Consider the following 11,119-nt stretch of genomic DNA (forward strand, 5'->3'; position numbering starts at 1 on the left):
GTTTCACAGAGTTGTTGGCCCTTATGAGAGAAATGCTACCGGATGATAATGTTCTTCCTAATCGAACCTATGAGGCAAAAAAAATGTTGTGCTCTATTGGCATGAGCTATGATAAGATACATGCTTGTCCTAACGATTGCATTTTGTTTCGTAACGAATATGCAATGTTAACTGAGTGCCCTAAATGCGGTTTGTCTCGATATAAGAAAAGATTATCTCCCGCAAAAGTCTTATGGTATTTTCCGATAATTCCGAGATTTAGGCGCATGTTTCGTAGTGAAACCGATGCAAGACATCTTACTTGGCATGCAGATGAAAGAATTATTGATGGAATGTATCGGCATCCGGCTGATTCACCACAGTGGTCGAAGATTGATAATGATTATCCTGAGTTTGGATCAGAAGCAAGAAACCTTCGATTGGCATTATCTACTGATGGAATGAACCCACATGGTCTTCAAAGTATCTCACATACCACATGGCCTGTGATTCTTATGATTTATAACCTACCTCCGTGGCTATGTATGAAGCGTAAGTACATGATGTTATCTATGTTAATCTCTGGGCCTAAACAACCAGGGAATGACATTGACGTATACTTGACACCTCTGATCGAAGATTTAAAGATTTTGTGGGAGAACGGTGTGGAGGTTTATGATGGATATAGGAAAGAAAGTTTCAATTTGAGGGTGATGTTGTTTGGCACAATTAATGATTTTCCAGCATACGGGAATCTATCTGGGTATAGCATTAAAGGTCAACGTGCGTGTCCTGTTTGTGAAGACGGAACCGATACGATTCGATTGGAACTTTGCCAGAAGAATGTGTTTCTCGGTCATCGTAGATTCTTACATTCTAAACATCACTACCGTGGGTGGAGAAAAGCATTCAATGGAGACACCGAACATCGTAGAGCTCCACCCGCATTGTCAGGTGAACAAGTTTTTGAAAAGGTGAAAGATGTGCGTACTGAGTTTGGCAAGCCTTTTGCACATAAGATTGTGAAAGGTGGGTGGAAGAAAAGGTCGATATTTTTTGAATTGCCATATTGGAAGTCTTTGTACGTGAGACATTTTCTCGATGTTATGCATATTGAAAAAAACGTATTTGAAAGTGTTATCGGTACATTACTCAATATAAAAGGCAAGTCTAAGGATGGCCTTAAAGCAAGGGAGGACATGTTAAAAATGGGAATGAGAACTGAATTAGCACCCGTGAAGAAAGGAAGACGAACATATCTACCACCTGCTGCTTTTACTTTATCTAGAAAGGAGAAAAAAATTTTGTGTAAGTCTCTGAGTGAAGTTAAGGTTCCAGAAGGATACTCATCTGATATCAGAAGACTTGTTTCTATGAAAGACCTCAAGTTGAAGAATTTGAAGACACATGATTGCCATGTTATAATGGAACATTTTCTACCGATAGGTATACGTTCTATTTTGCCAGAAAAAGTAAGAAGTGCCATAACTAAATTGTGTTTTTTCTTTAGGTCAATTTGTAGTAAGGTGATCGATCCCGAGATCTTACCAACACTACAAAAAGAGATTGTAATTACCTTGTGTGAGCTTGAAATGTATTTTCCTCCGTCTTTTTTTGACATAATGGTTCATTTAGTTGTTCATCTTGTGAAAGAGACACAGTTGTGTGGACCCGCATATATGAGATGGATGTACCCTGCTGAACGGTACATGAAAATATTAAAAGGGTACGTGAAATCCCGAAGTCGACCAGAGGGTTGTATTGTTGAACGATACATTGTTGAAGAAGCTGTTGAGTTTTGTACTGAATATTTGTCTAACGTTCAATCGATTGGACTCCCCAGAGCTCAGATTTTCGACAAAATGGAAGGTAAAAAATTAATTGGGAATAAAATTGTGACAATATCAAGGGATGAACGGGATCAAGTTCATTTGTATGTTCTGCACAATAATAATGAGGTTGAGCCATATGTTGAAATGCACAAGGATGTACTCCGAAGGTTAAATCCGAACAGAAATGAAAATTGGATAGTTATAGAGCACAATCAAAGTTTCATACAATGGTTGAAGGATCATATTTATTTGAAGCGCTCTTCAGATCCTTCTTCGGTAACAGAAAGGTTGAGATGTTTGGCGTATGGTCCAAGTTTGCATGTGTTTTCTCATAGCGCATATTCAATTAATGGATACACATTTTATACCAAAGAACAAGATGATAAGAGTACTATGCAAAATAGTGGTGTCACCGTGCTAGCTGAAGCAATGCATATATCAAGTATGAAGGACTTAAACCCCAAATATGCAAATTTGTCATATTTTGGAGTTATTGAGCATATTTGGGTGTTTGATTACGAGAAGTTTCAGATTCCCATCTTTGGTTGCAAGTGGGTGAGTAGTAGTGGCATACGAATGGATAAGTCTGGATTTTTGCAAGTTGATTTTACTAGGGTGGGGTACAAAGATGAACCTTTTATTCTAGCATCTCAAGCTAAACAAGTGTTCTATGTGAATGACCCGAAGAGTACAAAATGGTCTATAGTGCTTTTCTCTAACAAAGTGACTGATGATAGCGGTGTCGATCAATGTGATATTGATGTTGAGAATGAGTCATGCATTAGACGGAATGAGTTGAATAGAAATGATGAAGTTGAGGATCTTATACCGGATGAGTCATATATAAGAAACGATCATAATGAGGGAATTTGGATCAATTCATCCGTACGCATTGCTAAGAAACAAGTGATTAATATTCCAACAAAGAAAAGAAAGAGATGTTAGTGACTTAGGTAAATTATCCATGGTTTCTTTATGTTTTTTTTTCATTTGTTTTGATTATAAGTTATATGTGGTAATGCATGATTTCATTATATTTTTGTATTCAATTGCTTTGATTATAAGTTATATCTGGTAATGCATGATTTCTTTATTTTTTTGTTTTCAATTGTTTTGATTATAAGTTATATTTGATATTTGATGGTTTCCTTGGTTTATTACAGGTTAGACATGGCTGATGACCAACATGAGGAAGTTAGTAAAGTATCCGCGGAAGAAGAAATCCGAAGAGGCATCACAGTAATGCGAAGGGTGGTCCAAGGAAGATCTCGAGGCATCATACTAGATGTCTCTTGGAACAACCAGGGACAACTTATAGAACCTAATGGGCATACCTTAACTAGTTTCATCGGTGCACTAGTAAGGAATGAAATTCCCATTACGTGTGATGATTGGAGAAATAAAGAGTTGAAAGAGTCCAAAGAAAAAATTTGGAGTGAGATAAAGGTACAATCATTTGGCCCTTAATTATACCGTATCAATTATATTTTTTTCAATTACCGATACTAACTATCAATCTGTATGTTTTTCTTAGCGATGTTTTAACATCGAAGAAGAAAGAAGAGGGTTTTGCATGAAATTGGCCGGAAAGCTTCTTAGAGGGTTTCGGACATTTTTATCATCCAAGTTCCTTAAGGATGCGGATGGTAATTTTGTGGATGCGGAGCTTCCTAGAAAATATGAAAGTTTGATATCGGCTGAAGAATGGGAAGCTTTCAAATCCAAAAGACAAGACCCGACTTTTCAAAGAATAAGTGCTACGAATCGGGAAAGAGCATCGAGTCCCGCATATCCGTACCGAAAAGGACGTGTCGGATATGGACGCTTAGAACAATCCATGGTAAGTATTTATAAATTGCGAAAACAAATTTGTTCATCATATATTAGTTTTATCTGATCAAATTGTATGACTTAATGTGTAGCTGCAGAAGGAGGAAAGTTCAGAAACATCTCTTCCTGCACATGTTTTGTGGAAGGAAGCCCGTGTGGGCAAATCCGGAGTTCCTCAAGAAGACGTTTTAAACGTATACCAGAAATGTGTAAGTATAACATTTTTTCATTAATTGAATAACATTTTTATACACAAATATTTGACAAGTATACGGTATTCATCTGATTTTTCAGGAGGAGCTATCTCAGACTCTATCTCCCGATGATACTAAGAACATACTTAGTCGGGCATTAGATGTCCCTGAGTATTCTGGTCGGGTGAGGGGTAAGGGATTTGGAGTCACTCCGACCTCCCTCAGTGTTAGAAAAGGAAAGGCTCCTAGTAATCGGGAGCTTCATGCAAGATTGGAAGCCATGCAAGCTGAGCTTGATGCACTGAGGAGAGAAAGAGAGGCTAGCGCCTCAACGGTATACAGAGATGCTTCGGACAAAAACAGTATCAACTGTACCTTTCAGCCGAACATTCCAGAGGTAATTACATATAATTGTCTTAAATTGAACTGTCTGCTTAAATTATGTATTTGACATATATACACATTAACGATTTCTTGTTATTATTGGTTTTAGGGCATTTCCCATTGTCAGCTGTATTTGTCGTCACCACACTATCGGATGGTTGGCAAGGGAAAAGTGCATAACGTTAGCGGAGTATTACTCCACACTAGAGAGCTCCCTGCTGGATGTTTGAAGGTATCAGTTGATATTGCAGTTGACCCGAATGCATTATTACCATATCCTAGCGATGATTCGGATGCAACAACGGTGCACGAAGCAGTAGGTTCGTTTGTTGCATGGCCGACAAACCTCATATGCGTAGGATATGAGGTATGCTTATTACTTATGTTAACTTTAATGTGTATATTCAAAGTTTAAAATTTATGCTTAAAATTTTACTTACATATTTTCCTTGATTATGTTAAATAGACTCCCACAAAATCCAAATCAAGAAAAGAGGTAATATACAATTATATGACATATATTCATGGAAGTTGTTACATTCTTAATTTGATCTAACTATTTATATGACATGTAGGTTCAAGAAAATGAGGTTAGCAATGCCTCCGCACAACAAATAAAGGAGGTTAAGAACGCCTCCGCACGGGTAAAAAGTTCTGGTGCTAAGAAGACCGTAGCTAGGAAAAAACCTACCACCAAGTATAGGTCGTGCCTCAGGACATTTATAGAGATGACCGATATACCGACCGGAGGTGTTCGGACTATACATATGGAGGAAGGGATTTTCGGCTTTGCTCACGACCAAATGATTGGTAATGAAGACTTCATGCAAGTTTTTGGTCATGAAGAAATCGGCGTCAACGTTGTCAATACATATATTAGGTAAATCCGGTCTACTTTGTTTTATTAATTCGGTTTACTTTATGTTAATCCGGTTTACTTTATGTTTCAAAAGAGGTGTTAATGATGTTTTTATATTAGGTTTTTGTATGACAAAATGATGCGCCCCAATGATTTGGACCAGTCATTCGGATTCTTAGCACCAGCGAGCATCAACTTAGGTGCAATCTTAAATAACCCGGATTCCGTGACGGAGTACGTTCTTCGGATCCTCAATGACAATAAAAATGCGGAGAAGTTGTTTTTTATACCGTTTAATACCGGGTTAGCATTTCATTCTAAATTCATATATTATAATTATTTTCCAAGTTACCATCTAACATTTGCCTAATCATTACAGTGGACATTGGTTGTTGCTCGCAATCAATCCTATCCGAGAAATTGTGTATTATCTTGACTCGTTAGGAAATGATTGGACAACATACCCGGATATGAAGCGCCTAATTGACACGTAAGTGAGAATGTTCAAAATTTTTCTTAGTTTATGTTAATTGTTCTAATTGCTTCATTTTTATTTTATTAGCATCCTACAAGCTTTTCGGGCCCAACGAGATATCCAAACCTCAAGGAGGGGCGCCAACCGCATTACATGGATTAAAGTGGCGGTATATTTTTAATTACCACATTTTTTATTATATTAGTGATGACACTTGATAAAACTTAGGATTTATAATCCATATTTTTTTTCATGTAGTGTCCTCAACAACGTAATCAAATAGATTGCGGGTATTTCGTGTTGAGGTTTATGCGGGATACTCTTGCTTTGGGCCGATTAGTGATTCCCACCGATGTATGTATTACTAACTTATGAGTTAATTTTATATTTACACATATCTCATATAATTAAATAGTTGGAATTAATTCAAAATATTTTTGCTTCATATGTAGTACTTTGAGGAATTCAAGTGTGCATTTTATACAAAGGATCAAGTGGACGAAATCAAAGAGGAGTGGTGTCAATTCATGATAGAGCTCAAAGTTTTTTCATAAATTTGTGTAATTTTGTAGTATATTTGTAATATATGTAATGACTTGTAAATGTGTACATAAATTTCGAGTATAGGTAATGACTTGTAAATGTGTACATAAATTTGTATATATTTTGATACATTTAAGGCAAAATTGGTTTGAATTGGTATATATATATTTGTTAGCCAAAAATTGGTAGAAAAAAGGCCAAAATGGCATGTATAAAATGTGATTCTGTCTGTCAAAAACTGGTTGAAAACAGGTAGAAATTCTGGTTTATAAACCTGGAAAAAATGTGGTTTAAAACAAAAGCTACAAAAATTTTCGTATACATTAGACAGCGCTTTTGGAAAAAGCGCTGTCTAAGGGGGGGCTTAGAAAGCGCTTTAGGCAAAAGCGCTGTCTAAGGGGGGGGGGGGCTTAGACAGCGCTTTATGAAAAGCGCTGTCTAAGCCCCCCCTTAGACAGCGCTTTTGCCTAAAGCGCTGTCTAAGGTATACCTAAAAAAATTAAAATAGGGGGGGCTTAGACAGCGCTTTTCAAAAAGCGCTGTCTAAGCCCCCCTATTTTAATTTTTTTAGGTATACCTTAGACAGCGCTTTTGCCAAAAGCGCTGTCTAAGGTATACCTAAAAAACTAAAATAGAAGGGTCTTAGAAAGCGCTTTTGGCCAAAGCGCTGTCTAAGGGGGGGGCTTAGACAGCGCTTTTAAGATTTCAAAAAGCGCTGTCTAAACCTTTAGCAGCGGAGGTTTAGACAGCGCTTTAAAGCGCTGTCTAAGGCTAAAAAAAGCGCTGTCTAAGGTCTTGTTTAGGTGAGAGACTTTGTGTTTATGCATTATGTTGGGTAAGTTATAATTTGCCTCCTCATCCTTGGGATTAGGGATGTGAATAGGCCATGCGGGTCTACGGGTGCCTTTACACTAACTTATTTAAGGTCAGGCTAGGTCAGACTTATTTAATAAAAAGGTTAGGCTTAAACTTCTTTTGAAGAATATTTAATTAAATAGGCCAGACTTTGGCTATTAAAAAATATATGAAGCCTTATAGGTTGGCCTATATATTCATATATATTAAAAAGAGTCTAAATCGTCAGACTATATATGCATATATATTAGAAAATAGGCTAAACAGGTAAGTCTATATATGCATATATAGTATTGCCTATACAAATTCATAGATAAAATGGACTATTTGAAAGCCTTAATGTGAAATAGACTTTTAGGCCAAACCGGACTTTTAAAAAGGCTAGGTATGGCCTAAAAAACCCTATAATTGGCCATAGTCTAAACTCGGGCCTTTTAAATTTATCGTAGGTCAGACTCGGGTCTTCTAAGACCTGACCTATTTCCACGCCTACTTGGGATGATGTATTTATATATCCTCTTATGCCTAGGGTTAAGGGAAGTTACTTCCACCCACTACTAGATTATGTGGATGAAGGAGTTATTCCTCCTTTGACCCATTTTTCTAGTTTGTTGTAATAAAAATGCCATCTCTAACGTCTAGTAAACAAGTGGAAAAAGTAAGGGTGAGTTAAGCCCAATCGGGCAGACTGTTACTAAGATCTGGGCAGATTCTTGGCCTATTTTTGGGCGGATTAGTGGCCCATTTTGGGCGGGTGGTGGCTCTACTGGATAACTCGAACCTCGCTTATGTGTTGGTCTTCCTCATTTTACGTAAATTATCCCATCTTGGGGCCCAATAAAAATAAATCACTATACAGCCCCTCAAACATGAGGGCTTGGTAAAGGGTGAAGTATTTAATTGACTTTGCATTAGGAGAGCTTATAAATGGACTCCCTAAGACTTTAAATTGAGTATGTCAGGAGAGACTTTAAGTTATGTCTCTCAGGAGAGACTTTATGTTGAGTCCCTCATGAAGGACTTTAAGTTGAGTCGGCTTGATGAGACCCTAAGTCCCTCAGGAGGGGTGTTGAGTCTCTCATGCGAGGCTTTAAGTTAAGTCCCTCAAGCGGGACTTTAAATTGGCTCCCACCCAAGGAAACTCCAAATCACCCAGGTGGAGAGTTTATATGAGCTTGTTTGATGTGTCTGTCAGTCCCTCATGCGAGGTTATATATTAAGCCTTGTTGATGAGACTTCAAGTTCCTCATGCGAGGTGTTTGACCTATAAGGAGGGGCTTCCATAAAGCCCTTAGACAAGATTTTAAGTTAAGTCTCTTAGTACATACTTGGGTCGCGTCCCTTGGGATATACTTTAGTTTGGGATGGTCCCCGACGGATAGTATGGTCATATTACCTTTTAGGGAGGCAAGGATCTTCCTGTGGAAGTCCAGCGTAATTGTATAGCCTTAAGAGGCAGAAATGATCCTCCTGTAAAAGTCTATCATATTAGTATTGTCGTAAAAGGAGACAAGGATCTTCCCATGGAAGTTCATCATATTTTTATTGCCTTAGAAGGTAGCATGAATCTTCCTGTGGAAGTCCAACATTTTTGTATTGCCTTAGGAGACGACAAAGATCTTCGTGTGGAAGTCCAACATATTTGTATTTCCTTATAAGGAAGCAATGATCCTTTGTGGAAGTATAACATATTCGTACTTCCTTAAGAGGCAACAATGATCTTCTCGTAGAAGTCCATCATATTTGTATTGTCTAAAGAGGTATCAATGATCTTATTGTGGGTGCCCAACATATTTGTATTACCTTATAAGGGGACAAGGATCTTCCCGTAGAAGTCCAATATATTCGTATTGCCTTAGGAGGATGCAAGGATCTTCTTGTGGAAGTCCAACATGTATATCTCAAGGTTTCACTAGTTCTTTTCAGCATGTGACCCTACAAAAACTGAAACAAGACAAAGAGGAAGCGCCTAAAAACCCCTACCCGTATAGGGAAAAAGAGTGACACCCTTTTATTCATAGTAGACTTAAGAGTTATATAAGAAACTACAAATGATAGAGATAATAGACCGCCTTATACAAAAATATAAATAATCAATTATAGTGTATACTTGCATTTGTCCAGCCTCTTAGACTTACCGACAGTCTCGCTTGATAAACCCGTACTTTCAAGATGGGATCAGTTTGCTTATGTTGGGATATTCATAACTTGTAACTTTCGAATGAAGCTTCCTTTTTTGTATTCATTTTGGCTTTTGGCTTTTGGCTTTAACTGTAAATTAAATGGCATCCACTCTATATACAACCTCTGTTTCTTTAAGAAGATATTGAATTTAAGTAACTCCTTAGCAACGACTTCCATCAACTCGACACGATAACCCTATAACTTCATGTGAGAACGAGTATTTTATGTTGATCATTCTCTCTATAATTTTATCCTCACCAATCATAACTATTTGTTGCCACTCATCTTCGCCATTGATAGTTGCGTAATGTGGATTGAACTTTAGGTCCATGTCAGTTTTAAAAAGGCCCACGGTGGGCGTAATTGTACTTGTCAAAAGGTACATGAGTGTGTGGTATCCTTACACAGGTAGAGGATAACCAAATTCCTTTGTAGTTAAGGGTGGTTAGGGTTTGCTCATGGTGGAGAAAGACCATGTTTAGTGATGTTTATGGTGGTAATAAAGGGTCAGTTCATGTGAGGTGAGAGACTCTATGTTTATGAATTATGTTGGGTAAGTTATGATATGTCTCCTCATTCTTGGGATGAGGTATTTATATAGGCTCTTGGGCCTAGGGTTAAGAGGAGTTACTCACCCCCACACTACTAGATAATGGGGATGAATGATTTATTTCTCCTTTGACTCATTCTTCTACTCTGCTGTAATATGACACATCATCTTCCATGTCTACTAGACGAGTGGAAATAGTCTGGGTCAGCTAAGCCCAACCGAGCAAACTATTACTAAGATCCAGGAGACTTCATGACCCATTTTCGGGCGGCTTCATTGCCCATTCAGGGAGACAATGGCTCTACTAGATAACTCGACCCTCGCCATGTGTTGGCTTCCTCACTTTTATGTAAGTGGTCCCCTCTTGGGTCCTAATAAAAATATATCACTATAGAACTCAACTTGAAGTGAGTAACAAGAAGAGTGCTACTACCTTAGTACTTTCCATTTGGAACCTTTACAACACTATTTTGATATAATGTTATTATAACATCCAAAGTTTCTTTTCCTTTATGTCACACATGATTCTAATGCAAATAATCTCTTTAGATGCTCCCATGTCTTTCATGACAAATGACTCGCTCAACGACTTCTTTGAAATGTCAATGTTAGAAATACTTTTCCCTACAATAAGCATATCATCAACATATAACAAAAGGATAATGAAGTTAGAAAACTTTCTAACAAAAACGTAAGGATCTGAAGTAGTCTTCAAGTATCCTTGATCACACATAACATACTCAAACTTCTTGTACCATTACTTTGGAGGTTTATTCAACCCATATATACTCTTTCAAAATCTGCACACATGATCTTCTTTGCCTTTAACTTGCAGACCATCAGGTTGTTTCATATAGATCTCTTCCTCCAAATCACCATGAAGGAAAGTTCTTTTCACATCCATTTTCTCAACCTCTAAATCAAGAATAACATCTAAACTCATCGAAGTTCTGATTGATGACATCTTTACAACAGGTGATAAAATCTCATTAAAATCAACACATTTTATTTGACGGAAACCTTTCACCACTAATCTAGCTTTATACTTTGGAGACTTAGAGTTTCTATCATGTTCAACTCTATAAATCCACTTGTTTTTCAAATCCCTTTTGCCTTCAGGCAACTTCACTAAATCATAAGTGTGATTATCATGAAATGATTTCATCTCATCATGCATTATATCCAATAACTTTTGATTTTCATCACTTTCCATGGCCTCTTGAAAGCACTTAGGTTCACCCTCATCAGTCAAGGTCACATATTCATCAGAATTATACCTTATAGAAGGTTGTTATGCCTGTTAGACCTCCTAAGTTGAACTTGAGATGATTCTGGAGCTTTACCAATATTCTCATTATGTGACATATCATTCTCCCCTTAATCATAATTAGTTGGAATATTTAAATCATCTCCGAGTTGTTGATCATCAACATA

Source organism: Lathyrus oleraceus, chromosome 7 (genome assembly GCF_024323335.1).
Source record: "Lathyrus oleraceus cultivar Zhongwan6 chromosome 7, CAAS_Psat_ZW6_1.0, whole genome shotgun sequence".
Taxonomy (NCBI): Eukaryota; Viridiplantae; Streptophyta; class Magnoliopsida; order Fabales; family Fabaceae; genus Lathyrus; species Lathyrus oleraceus.